Source organism: Oppia nitens, unplaced genomic scaffold (genome assembly GCF_028296485.1).
Source record: "Oppia nitens isolate AA-2021 unplaced genomic scaffold, nextdenovo-longstitch-racon4-pilon3 scaffold40_pilon_pilon_pilon, whole genome shotgun sequence".
In the NCBI taxonomy this organism is placed as follows: Eukaryota; Metazoa; Arthropoda; class Arachnida; order Sarcoptiformes; family Oppiidae; genus Oppia; species Oppia nitens.
This window is the reverse complement of record NW_026533222.1, coordinates 274,764-288,661: the sequence shown is the minus strand read 5'-3', so window position 1 is coordinate 288,661 and position 13,898 is coordinate 274,764.

The window sequence follows — 13,898 nt, the reverse complement described above, 5'->3', positions numbered from 1 at the left end:
TTTTAGTTCATAAAAAAAATTTCAGTTATTTTTAAATATTTCAATATAATACTGAAATTGTTTTCATTTAAAAGAGCCAAATAACTGCAACGTTTAAAAATTAATTATTTAGCTTTATTATCTACTTAACTACACTAAAAATTACAAATTTTGCTTAATCGTATTTTTTAGATCATTTTAAAATTTTCTTTTATTTTTAAATATTTCAATATACTGAGTTGTTGATAATAAAAGAGCCGAATAACTGGAACGCTTAAAATTTAATTATTAGCTTTATTATCTACTTAACTACACTAAAAATTACAAATTTTGCTTAATCTCATTTTTAGTTCATTTTAAAATTTTCAGTTATTTTTAAATATTTCAATATAAATGATAATTGTTTTAATTTAAAAACCAAATAACTGCAACGTTTAAAAATTAATTATTTGCTTTATTACGTACTTAACTACGCTAAAAATTACAAATTTTGCTTAATCTTATTTTTTAGTTCATAAAAAAAATTTTTAAATATTTCAATATAATACTGATAATTGTTGATTTAAAAGTAACTGGAACGCTTAAAATTAATTATTAGCTTTATTATCTACTTAACTACACTAAAAATTACAAATTTTGCTTAATTTATTTTTTAGTTTATTTTAAAATTTTCAGTTATTTTTAAATATTTCAATATAATACTGAATTGTTTCATAATAAAAACCAAATAACTGCAACGTTTAAAAATTAATTATTTGCTTTATTACGTACTTAACTACGCTAAAAATTACAAATTTTGCTTAATCGTTTAATAAAATTTTCTTTTTTTAAATATTTCAATATAATACTGAGTTGTTGATTTTTTTTTTTTAGTTTATAAAAAAATTTTCAGTTATTTTTTAAAATTTAAAATGTAATCTTATTTTTTAGTTCTAAATTGTTTTTATTTTTAAATATTTCAATATAATACTAAAAACCAAATAACTGCAACGTTTAAAAATTAATTATTTGCTTTATTACGTACTTAACTACGCTAAAAATTACAACTTTTGCTTAATCGTATTTTTTAGTTTATAAAAAAATTTTCAGTTATTTTAGAATAATTTACTGTAAATCATAATTGSTTTCATTTAAAAACCAAATAACTGCAACGTTTAAAAATTAATTATTTGCTTTATTACGTACTTAACTACGCTAAAAATTACAACTTTTGCTTAATCGTATTTTTTAGATCATAAAAAAATTTTCAGTTATTTTAGAATAATTTACTGTAAATCATAATTGTTTTCATTTTTAAACCAAATAACTGCAACGTTTAAAAATTAAATATTTACTTTATTACGTACTTAACTACGCTAAAAATTACAACTTTTGCTTAATCGTATATTTTAGTTTATTATCTACTTAACAAAAATTACAAATTTTGCTTAATCTTATTTTTTAGTAAAAAAATTTTCAGTTATTTTAGAATAATTTACTGTAAATCATAATTGCTTTTTTAAATATTTCATTTAAAAACCAAATAACTGCAACGTTTAAAAATTAATTATTTGCTTTATTAMGTACTTAACTACGCTAAAAATTACAAATTTTGCTTATTCGTATTTTTTAGTTTATAAAAAAAATTTTCAGTTATTTTTAAATAAATTTACTGTAAATAAAAGAGCCGAATAACTAACGTTTAAAATTGTTTTCATTTAAAAACCAAATAACTGCAACGTTTAAAAATTAATTATTTGCTTTATTAAGTACTTAACTACGCTAAAAATTACAAATTTTGCTTAATCGTATTTTTTAGTTTATAAAAAAATTTTCAGTTATTTTTGAAAACTTTAATGTAATACTAAATTGTTTTCATTTAAATACCAAATAACTGCAACGTTTAAAAATTAATTATTTGCTTTATTAAGTACTTAACTACGCTAAAAATTACAAATTTTGCTTATTCGTATTTTTTAGTTTATAAAAAAAATTTTCAGTTATTTTTGAAATTTAATGTAATGCTAAATTGTTACAGTCTAAAAACCAAATAACTGCAACGTTTAAAAATTAATTAWTKKCTTTATTACGTACTTAACTACGCTAAAAATTACAAMTTTTGCTTAATCGTATTTTTTAGTTTATAAAAAAATTTTCAGTTATTTTTGAAAACTTTAATGTAATACTAAATTGTTTTCATTTTTAAACCAAATAACTGCAACGTTTAAAAATTAATTATTGGCTTTATTACGTACTTAACTAMGCTAAAAATTACAACTTTTGCTTAATCGTATTTTTTAGTTTATAAAAAWATTTTCAGTTATTTTTAAATATTTCAATATAATACTGAATTGTTGATAATTTCAGTTATTTTTGAAAACTTTAATGTAATACTAAATTGTTTTCATATAAATGTATAACTGCAACGTTTAAAAATTAATTATTGGCTTTATTATACTTAACTACGCTAAAAATTACAACTTTTGCTTATTTTGCTTATTCGTATTTTTTGTTTATAAAAAAAATTTTCAGTTATTTTTAAATAATGTTACATTTTTATATATATGTATCTAAACTATAAAAATTATATTATACTTTAATAAATACAAAAATAATAATAATTATTATTATTTAAATATTTCCATTTTTACTAAACTAAACATGCAAATATATAATCAAAATTATGAATAATTTTTAAAAAATTAATATTTTTAATATTATAGGTTTGATTAAATAATTTGCTTTTTATATTAATTAAACCAAATAATACTCATTTATTTCAAAAAAATTATTACAAAATACTAAAATATCGTTATAGTTATTGATAATTGAATTTTATTAAAAATATATTAATGGTATTTTTGCATGTTTAGTTAGTTAACTAACAAATAAATAATTAAAACTTTTTATATGAATAATAGTCTTATTATTGAAATATAGTTTTCATAGACATATTAATAAAATAAATTTAATTGCAAGTCTAGTTTATTATATTATATATTTTACTCTTAAATTATTATCTATATTTATGATATAAATATATACGCAAATATGATAACTAATAAATTATCATTACCAATGAAAAATTATTATAATATAAGATTTGCCGATAAACTGGTTAAATGGTTACACAATCGTTATATAATAAATAGTAATCGTATTGTTGATGATAAATATTATTTGATAATTAGTTTTTTATTAAAACTAAATACATTTTTATGTATTTGTCGGACAATTGGTTTATATATAGCCCACAGTAATAGTAGTAGAAGTAGTAGTACTTATAATAGTAATGTTTGGTCTAACCGATGGCTTATCCGTTTTCTATGCGATCCAACCTATTTGTACGGTAATTCACAATTGATTTTGACATTTATATTATTAGAACACTTGACACTAATTATTGAATCGTTTTCAAAATTATGGTACGAATTGTTTGAAACCAATTATTTAAAAAAACTATTAAATGATTTGTTTAATCTATTGAAATTGAAAACCAATTTAAACAATATTAATACATTGAAAAAGCTATCGTATTATTTTGTTGTCATAACATTTCCCAATAGATATATTTATTGGTTTGTATTTTTCTATTTGAATTTATTTCACAATTTGCCAATGATTATGGCATACTATGATCCGATACTATACTACCAACCGATCAATATTATCATATGTATGCTAATCACTGGCATCGATGTATTTAATGGACTAAACTATATATTTATATTAATTGTATGTTCAATAGTTTATGGTATTATATTTGACGATATGTTTACGGAATTAAACAATCAATTACTAACTATTATTAAACAACAAATTCATTGTAATAGCAGATCATTGCCGACCATAAATAAATTAATAGTATTGTCGACAATTGATAGACACAATAAGCTAACTGTGCTCATCACTAGTATTAACCGTTTACTATCGAAAGCCATATTTCTATTATATTTTTTCGGATCAACTGCTTTACTATTACTACTATATCAGACACAACATCGCAAATCAAGTCAATTGTTTAAATCAATAATGATTTTATTATTTCTATTTGTTTAGTTATTTTCATTAATAATTTTCTATATGTGCGGCAAAATACCGGCCAAAGCGCACAAAGCATATGCCCTAATGTTTTCACTGTTAGCTAATAATAATAATAGTTATCTTAAGGGTCGGCAGTTGACATTAGGTCAGCGTTTGAAATGCGAAATATTTATCGGACGACTGAGTGGACCGACAATTGGTTTCTATTGTTTATCGCTATTTCCGATAACTAATTGGGAAATGTTTCAATTATTAGTGATTTGTAGTTCAAATTATATATTTATTATTGGCTTATTTTAACTATTTTTAATAACAGTTAAAATTATTTATTAATTATTTTTTTTGTTAAAATAACTAATTGTATAACAACTAATTGTATTACTAATTATATAAATTATATATTACTATAATATTACTATAATAAACATATGTATAGCCTATAACCACTGTTTATTATATAACAATAATATTGAATTTTAATTTCTAATTTAATATTTTTTAAAATAAAATTTATGATTTTTATATTTTTGTTGTTGTTATTATAATATTATTTTTAGTAAAAATTTCTATTGTCTAAATGTCTATAACCGTTGTTTATTGTGAATAATTTGTTTATAAACTAAAAATATTGAATTTAATTTGCAATTTTAGACTTAAATCAATAATTTAGTATATTTTATATTATTTACTATTTTTATTATAAAATGATAATTAAAATACTGATTGTTATTATAATTTTGTAAATAAAATTATTAGTTAAAACTATATATATATAATTGATTTAAATCTAGTTTCACATAATATATCCTATTTTTAAATTAAATTAATATTTTATATATTCTATAAAAATTATTTTATACTTTAATAAAAACTAAAATTATTATTATTAAATATTTCCATATTTTTTTACTAAACTAAACATGCAAATTTTTTAGAAAATTATTACAAAACACTAAAATATCGTTATATTTATTGATAATTGAATTTTATTAAAAATATTATTATATTTAAAAATATATATAAATGATATTGTTGCATGTTTAGTTAGTTAGCTAAAAAATAAATAAATAAAACTTTTTATATGAATAATAGTTTTATTATTGAAATATAGAATTTCATTTACAGATTAATAAAATAAATTTAATTACATAGAAATGTATTGAATTTGAATAATAAAATAATTACCAAATAATATTTGTCATCAACAATACGATTACTATTTATTATATACCTATTGTGTAACCATTTAACCAGTTTATCAGCAAATCTTTTATTATAATAATTTTTCATTTGTAATAATAATTTATTAGTTATCATATTTGCGTAAATATTTATATATATATAGATAATAATTTAATAGTAAAATATATACAATATAATAAACTAGACTTGAAATTAAATTTATTTTATTAATATGTCTATGAAAACTATATTTTAATAATAATAGCATTATTCATATAAAATGTTTCATTTTATTTATGTGTAGCTAACTAACTAAACATGCAAAAATATCATTAATATATTTTTTATAAATATAATAATATTTTTAATAATAAATATTTTCAATTATCAAAAGCTTTTACAATATTTTAGTTTTTTTTTGTAATAATTTTTTAAAAATATATTAGTCTTATTTGGTCTAATTAATATAAAAAACATATTATTTAATCAAACTAATAATAGTAAAAATATTAATTTTCTAAAAATTATTCATAAATTTAATTATATATTTGAATGTTTATTATAATAAAAAAATGGAAATATTTAATAATAATAATTACTATTTTAGTATTTATTAAAGTATAATAAAATTTTTATATAATATATATTATATAAATTAAATAAACAAATTAGGATATATTATGTTAAACCTAGACACGATATTAAGCAATTATATATAGGTTTAGTTTTAGCTAATTAATTTATTTACAATCATATTATAATAAAACATGTTATATAATAATACATAATAAATGATATTTATTTAAGTATTATTATTATTATTTTTAAAGAAAATACTAAATTGCAAATTAAATTCAATATTTTTGTTATATAAACAACTAATTTAAGACAAACAACGGTTATAGGCTATGTATATGTGAAGTACTTATAAGTATATAATTTATAGACAATTAGTTAATGCTATTTATAAATAATTTTAATTATTATAATAAGCCAATAATAAACATATAATTTGAACTACAAATCATTAGTAATTGAAATATTTCCCAATTAGTTATCGCAAATAGCGATAAACAATAGAAACCAATTGTCGGTCCACTAAGTCGTCCGATAAATATTTCGCATTTCAAACGCTGACCTAATGTCAAGTGCCGACCATTAAGATAACTTTAATTATAATTAGCTAACAGTGAAAACATTAGGGCATATGATTTGTGTGCATTGGCCGGTATTTTACCGCAAATATAGCCAATCATAAAAGCAAATATCAATACAAATAGAAATACTAAAAACATTATCGATTTAAACAATTGACTTGAATCGGGATGTTGTGTCTGATACAGTAGTAATAGTGTAGTAATTGATCCGATAAAATATAATATAAATATGACTTTCGATAGTAAACAGTTAATATTAGTGATGAGCACAGTTAGCTTATTGTGTCTATCAATAGTTGACAATAGTTTTAATTTATTTATGGTCGGCAATGATCTGCTATTACAATGAATTTGTTTTTTAATAGTTAATAATTGATTGTTTAATTTCGTAAACATATCATCAAATATAATGCCGTAAACTATTGGACATACAATTAATATATACATATAGTTTAGACCATCAAATATATAAATGGCAGTGATTAGTATACATATGCTAATATTGATTGGTTGGTAGTATAGTATCGGATCATAGTATGCCATAATTATTGGTAAACTATGAACTAAATTCAAATAGAAAAATACAAACCAATAAATATATCTATTGGGAAATGTTATGACAACAAAATAATACAATAGCTTTTTCAATGTATTAATACTATTTAAATTGGTTTTCAATTTCAATAGATTAATCACATCAGTAGTTAGTTGTTTAAAATAATTGGTATCAAACAACTCGTACCATAACATTGTAAACGATCCGAAAACTAGTGTCGAGTGTCCCATCAATACACACACGTTAGTATCAATTGTGAATTACCGTACAAATAGGTTGGATCGCATAGAAAACGGATAAGCCATCGGTTAGACCAAACATTAGTATTATTAACACTACTACTACTACTACTACTACTACTACTACTACTACTACTCCTAATACTACTGTTGGCTATATATAAACCAATTGCCCGAAAAATACATAAAATTGTATTGAATTTGTATAATAAACTAATTATCAAATAATATTTATGATCAACAATACGATTACTATTTATTATATAACGATTGTGTAACCATTTAACCAGTTTATCGGCTAATCTGATATTATAATAATTTTTGATGATAATTTAATGATGATAATGATAATTTATTAGTTATCATATTTGCGTATATATATAATAATAATAATAATAATAATTTAATAGTAAAAAATATATAATATAATAAACTAGACTTTAAATTAACTTTATTTTATTAATCTGTATATGAAAACTACATTTCAATAATAAAACTATATTATTCATATAAAAAGTTTTTTGTTTATTTTTAGCTATAACTAAACATGCAAAAATATCATTAATATATTTTTTAATATAATAATAATATTATTAACTAACTTAACCAAAAAATATTGAATTTAATTTGCAATCTAGTTTTTAAAAAATTTTTGGTTATAACTTTATTATTGGTTATAATTAACTGCATTTAGATTTTTAACTAAAATTTAAAAAAACTTTATTTTATTTGTAATTTTTTCGTTGTTCTGAAGAGATTTATATATCAAAATTTTAATTCTGATTTTAATTTTTTATACTTTATTCAAATCTAGACGAAAATTTTTTAATTAAAATTTTTAGTATTTTGTTAGCCATTTTCTCTATGTTTGTTAAAAAATTTTAATACTCATTAGGGATAATTTTTTGCTGTCTAAACATGCAAACATATCATTGATATATATATATATATATATATATATTAAATAACTATTCGTAAATTTAATTATATAATTGCATAGTTAGTAAATATGTAAATATTTATTATTATTAATAATAATAACTATTTTAATATATTTATTAAAGTATAATATAATTTTTTATAGAATATATAAAATATCAATTTTATTGATATATAGTTTTTAAAAATGATTTTATTTACTTATATTTTAATACATAAATAACTATAATTAAAATAATAATAAACTATTTTAATTATCAGATGACAATATAATAATATGATACTTAATATAATATAGTAATTGTTCATGGGTCATAATTTATTAGTTATCATTGATGATAACTTATCATACTTGCATTTATAGATATAGATCAATATATAAATAATAATTTATAGTAAAACATATTAATTAATTTAATTTGCAAAAGTAAAATTTTAACTTTATATTAAATATATATATATACTGTATAAATATTTTTATACTATTGAAAATATGTGAAAAATGTATTTTTTAAAAATAATTATAATAAATAGTTAAATACATGTATATACTGTTTATTACTAATATACATGTATTTTCATTTTAATTAAATATTTTATTTTTTTATTTTTAATAAAAAATTACATATGTATGTATGTAATGTTTAATTACTATTAAATGTATATAATTGTTTGTGTTTTATGAATTATTTTAATTATAAATTTTTAAATGGCGTCCTTTATTATTGTTAGTGTGTTTGTTGAATAATAATAATAATAATAATATAATGTTTGATTTTAATATCAATAATAATAAACAATTGTTGCAAACAATTAGCGATTATTTTGCTAATCAAACCTATTTGGTAATCAATGCCATCAGATATAGTAGTAATAAGTAATAAAATTTTGAATGTCTTTACAATATAAATGTTTTAATTGAATATAAAAATATTATTTTTCTATCTCTATCTCTATCTCTATCTCTATCTCTATCTCTATCTCTATCTCTATCTCTATCTCTATCTCTATCTCTATCTCTATCTCTATCTCTATCTCTATCTCTATCTCTATCTCTATCTCTATCTCTATCTCTATCTCTATCTCTATCTCTATCTCTATCTCTATCTCTATCTCTATCTCTATCTCTATCTCTATCTCTATCTCTCTATCTATCTATTAATATCTATTGATATATTTTTTAGTTATAACAATATAATTATCAAAAATAATAAACAATTGTCGCAAACAATCAGCGATTGTTTTGCCGGTCAAACCGATTCAATAATAGCTGCCATCAGAGACAACAAGTATTTTCAATTTAATTTAATCAATTATTTTAATCATTATTTTTTCCAATTTTAACTATTTAATTATTTTCAAATTATTATTGTTTTTTTTATTTAGTCAAATAATAACCGAAAATAATAGACAACTGTTTCAGACAATTAGCAAATATATTGCTAATCAAACATATTTGTTAATCAATGCCATTAACAGAGACAACAATAACAACAATATATCATTTAATTATAATATATTAATATTATTATTATTATTATTATTCAGTTATTTATTTACTAAAAAATTAACTGAATTTTCAACCAATTTGTCTGAAACAATCAAAACGTATTTTACTAAACAAACTAAAACCATAAACGAAAATAACAGGCAATTATCGGAAACAATTGTTAATCAAATCAAACCAAACATTGATTCAAACAAGTATTTAATTATCAAAAAATAATTTTTTAATAATTTTAACAAAAAAAACATTTAATTTATAATTTCATATTAATATCTATATATATATTAAGTAATATAAAACAGGCAAAACTGATAGACTGTTTGAACGATTGTTTTGCAAATCAAACCAAACAATTGGTCAAAGCGTTAAAAATGAGAGACAAATATTTATCGGATATTTTTGTCGACAAATCGGATATCGATAGCCAATGGACTGGCAATCAATCAATTGACAGATTTGTTGACGAATCCAGTGATAACCAAATCGATGGCAAAACAACTGTCAGTCAATCAATTGACCGATCAATTGAAGAATCTACTGATGATAACCAAATCGATGGCAAAACAACTAGCAGTCAATCGATTACCGAATCGATGGACAATAACAACACCATTGGTGTCAACAGTGAAAACGATTTTAATATAAGGTATTATAATTTATTTATTTTTTAATTATTCACATTTGTTTTCATATAACACTTATAATAACAATCAATTAGACGACCAAAATATTGATGATTATTGTCAGCCAATCGACTATTTAGTCAGTACTGCTGAACCAGTAGTGACGGTAGTCGACGATCAGCTCAGGTACTCCCAGGAGATACAGAAGCTTAAGGATGCGATTGGAGAAATGCAACGAGAAATTGCAATATTAATGAAAAAAGTTAATAAATAAATGATTTTTATTGCATATATTTTTCGATATTTAAAAAAAAAATTTTTATGTATAAAAGTATTTATAAAATTTTTTTATATAATATATAAAGTAGCAGGCGCGGTTAAGCAAATTTTGGAAATTGATATTTTAATTAATATATTTTAATAAATAATTTAATTTTGCACATATATATTAAATTTTAGATCAATCGGACCAATAATTTTATAGTTATTAATTAAAATAAATTTAAAGTTTCAGCAAATACCTATCTAAAGTAAATGTTATAAATATTTTTTTATTTAACAATTTTTTTTTTGTTTTTCCTTTAATTATTTCAGAAAAATGTATATTAAAAAATATATACTAGTATAGTGATTGTCAAACAAAAAATATTTTAATTAATTTTTATGTTATCTCTCTCTCTCTCTCTCTCCTATACCGTATAGTATATATATAATACTGTATCATATAAATAAACAACTAGTTGAATATAAAATGTTTTAAACTATATATAATAATATGTTATTATTATTATTTTTAAGTTAAAAAAACTGTTTGATGTAAATTTATATTCAATAAACAATAGAAAAAATTATGTTTAACATAATATGGATTTATTTAAAAATTAATTGTTTTTATACAGAAATAAATATTTTAAATCACAAGTATAATTATTATCATTATCATTATTAATTAATTATTAATTATTAATTATTAATTATTAATTATTAATTATTATTAATTATTAATTATTATTAATTATTATTAATTATTAATTATTATTAATTATTATTAATTATTATTAATTATTAATTATTATTAATTATTATTAATTATTATTAATTATTATTAATTATTATTAATTATTATTAATTATTATTAATTATTATTAATTATTATTAATTATTATTAATTATTATTAATTATTATTAATTATTATTAATTATTATTAATTATTATTAATTATTATTAATTATTATTAATTATTATTAATTATTATTAATTATTATTAATTATTATTAATTATTATTAATTATTATTAATTATTATTAATTATTATTAATTATTATTAATTATTATTAATTATTATTAATTATTATTAATTATTATTAATTATTATTAATTATTATTAATTATTATTAATTATTATTAATTATTAATTATTATTAATTATTAATTATTATTAATTATTATTAATTATTATTAATTATTATTAATTATTATTAATTATTAATTAATTATCTTGTCCCTTAACACATGTCCTAGGTGCATTTGGACGTTTGTCATTTTCTTTAGCTTTACACGAAAATTGAATACAACATATTCTCTGATTTTTAGTATTTCTATATATATCGCATGGTTTTCCATCACCATAACAGGGAGGTCTAGGAATAGTAGCTTTAGAACCGGCATGAGCTTTGGCTGTATTATTATTATTATTGTTGTTGTTGTTGTTTAAATATTAAAAATAATTAAAAAAAATTAATATTAAAATTTTTATAAATATTTTTTTTAATATAAAATATACATATAAATTAAATATTTATAATTATAAATAATAATAATAATAATAATAATTCTGTTTTTTTTGTGTTGATTATATTTATAAATAGGTTTTAGTAAAACTACAGATTAGTGGTTAATAAAAGTATTTATAAACCCTTAATAAATTTTAATATATATATATATATAATATTTATTATATAATTAATTATTTAGATTTTAAATTGATAACAACTATTAAAACTATAATTTTAGTATTCATTTTATTTTTGTTTAATTAAGACTAACTATTGATGACTACAGCTTAAAAAATCAATTTTTTTATTAAATCTAAATATGTTATTATAATTATAACAAAATCATAATAAGTTTAATAATCAAAAAATAGTCATGTAATTAATTAATTTTTATGTAATCTCTCTCTCTCGATGACAGTTATAGACAGGGTGTTTCAATTTTTATATAAACTGTAAAATAATATGTTTTTATTTAAATTAATTAAAAAAATTGTTACATTGTTCAAAAATTATTTTTTTTATTGCATTAGTATAATAATACACAAAATAATTATAATTTAATTAATTAATTAAATTATTCTCCAGCTTCACATGTCCAAAGTGATGTAAATCGTCGATCATTTTTATTTTTAGGTCTACACGAAAATTGTATACAACATACTCTACGATTTGGTTTAGTCCTATCCATATCGCATGCTTCTCCTACATCATAACATGCCTTAACTTTAGGAACAGTAGCTTTAAGACCTTTAGCCGGAGCTTTAGCTATAGTATTATTATTTTTTAAAAAAAATATTAAAATAAAAATTTTTTGATAAATAATTTTTTTTTCAAATAAAATACATATAAATTATATTTATAAATAATAATATTTATTCTATTTTTTTGTTGATTATATATAATTGTGAAGAGATTAGTGGTTAATAAAGATTTATATATTATTATTATTATTATTATTATTATTAGTTTTTTTTAACAAAGTAAACACATCTATAGTATATATATTTATTATTATAAATAATTTTTAGGTAATTATAGATTACAATATAGGAAAATGTTTATATACTTATACAGTATATACATATAATGTTATTTTTAAATAAAAATATTGTTATTTTTTTTGAATAAATTATATATTGTTATATATATTAATTAATACATACCGTCAACCATAACAATATTATTAATCAATGACTGATTGTTAACAACTAATAAAATTATTATCATAAATATTTTTGTTATCATTTTTGTTTTAATTTTGATAATTGATTCTAACATTGAGACATTCTAACTATTTGAATGATTCGACCGACTAATTTTTGTTTGATTAGATAATCATTTTATAACTGCAAATATGTTATTATATATTATTAGTAAAATATTAATTTTAATTTATTTTTGGCCATTTTATTGTGTAATTTGTTTTAATAGTTATAAATAGTTTATTAAGTAATACACACACACATACACACACATACACACACATACACACACACATACACACACATACACACACATACACACACATACACACACATACACACACATACACACACATACACATACATACACACACATACACACACACATACACACACACATACATACACACATATACACACATATACAAACACATACATACATACATTTATATTTAGCAATAAAAATTACACAATAAAAATAGCATTTTAATTAATTATTGCTTAATTTTTCTTTTAATAGAAAAACTAAAAACCTTAATTAATTTTAAATAAAAACAAGTTAAGAATGTTAGAAAACATTTTCAGAAAAAAAATTGATGGAATAAAATATAATGTTAGCAAATTGTCAGTTGATTTTAGTCATATAGACAAATGACTTGGTATGACAAAATAAAATCAACTATAGACATGATTCAGTATGTCATAATAAACTCAA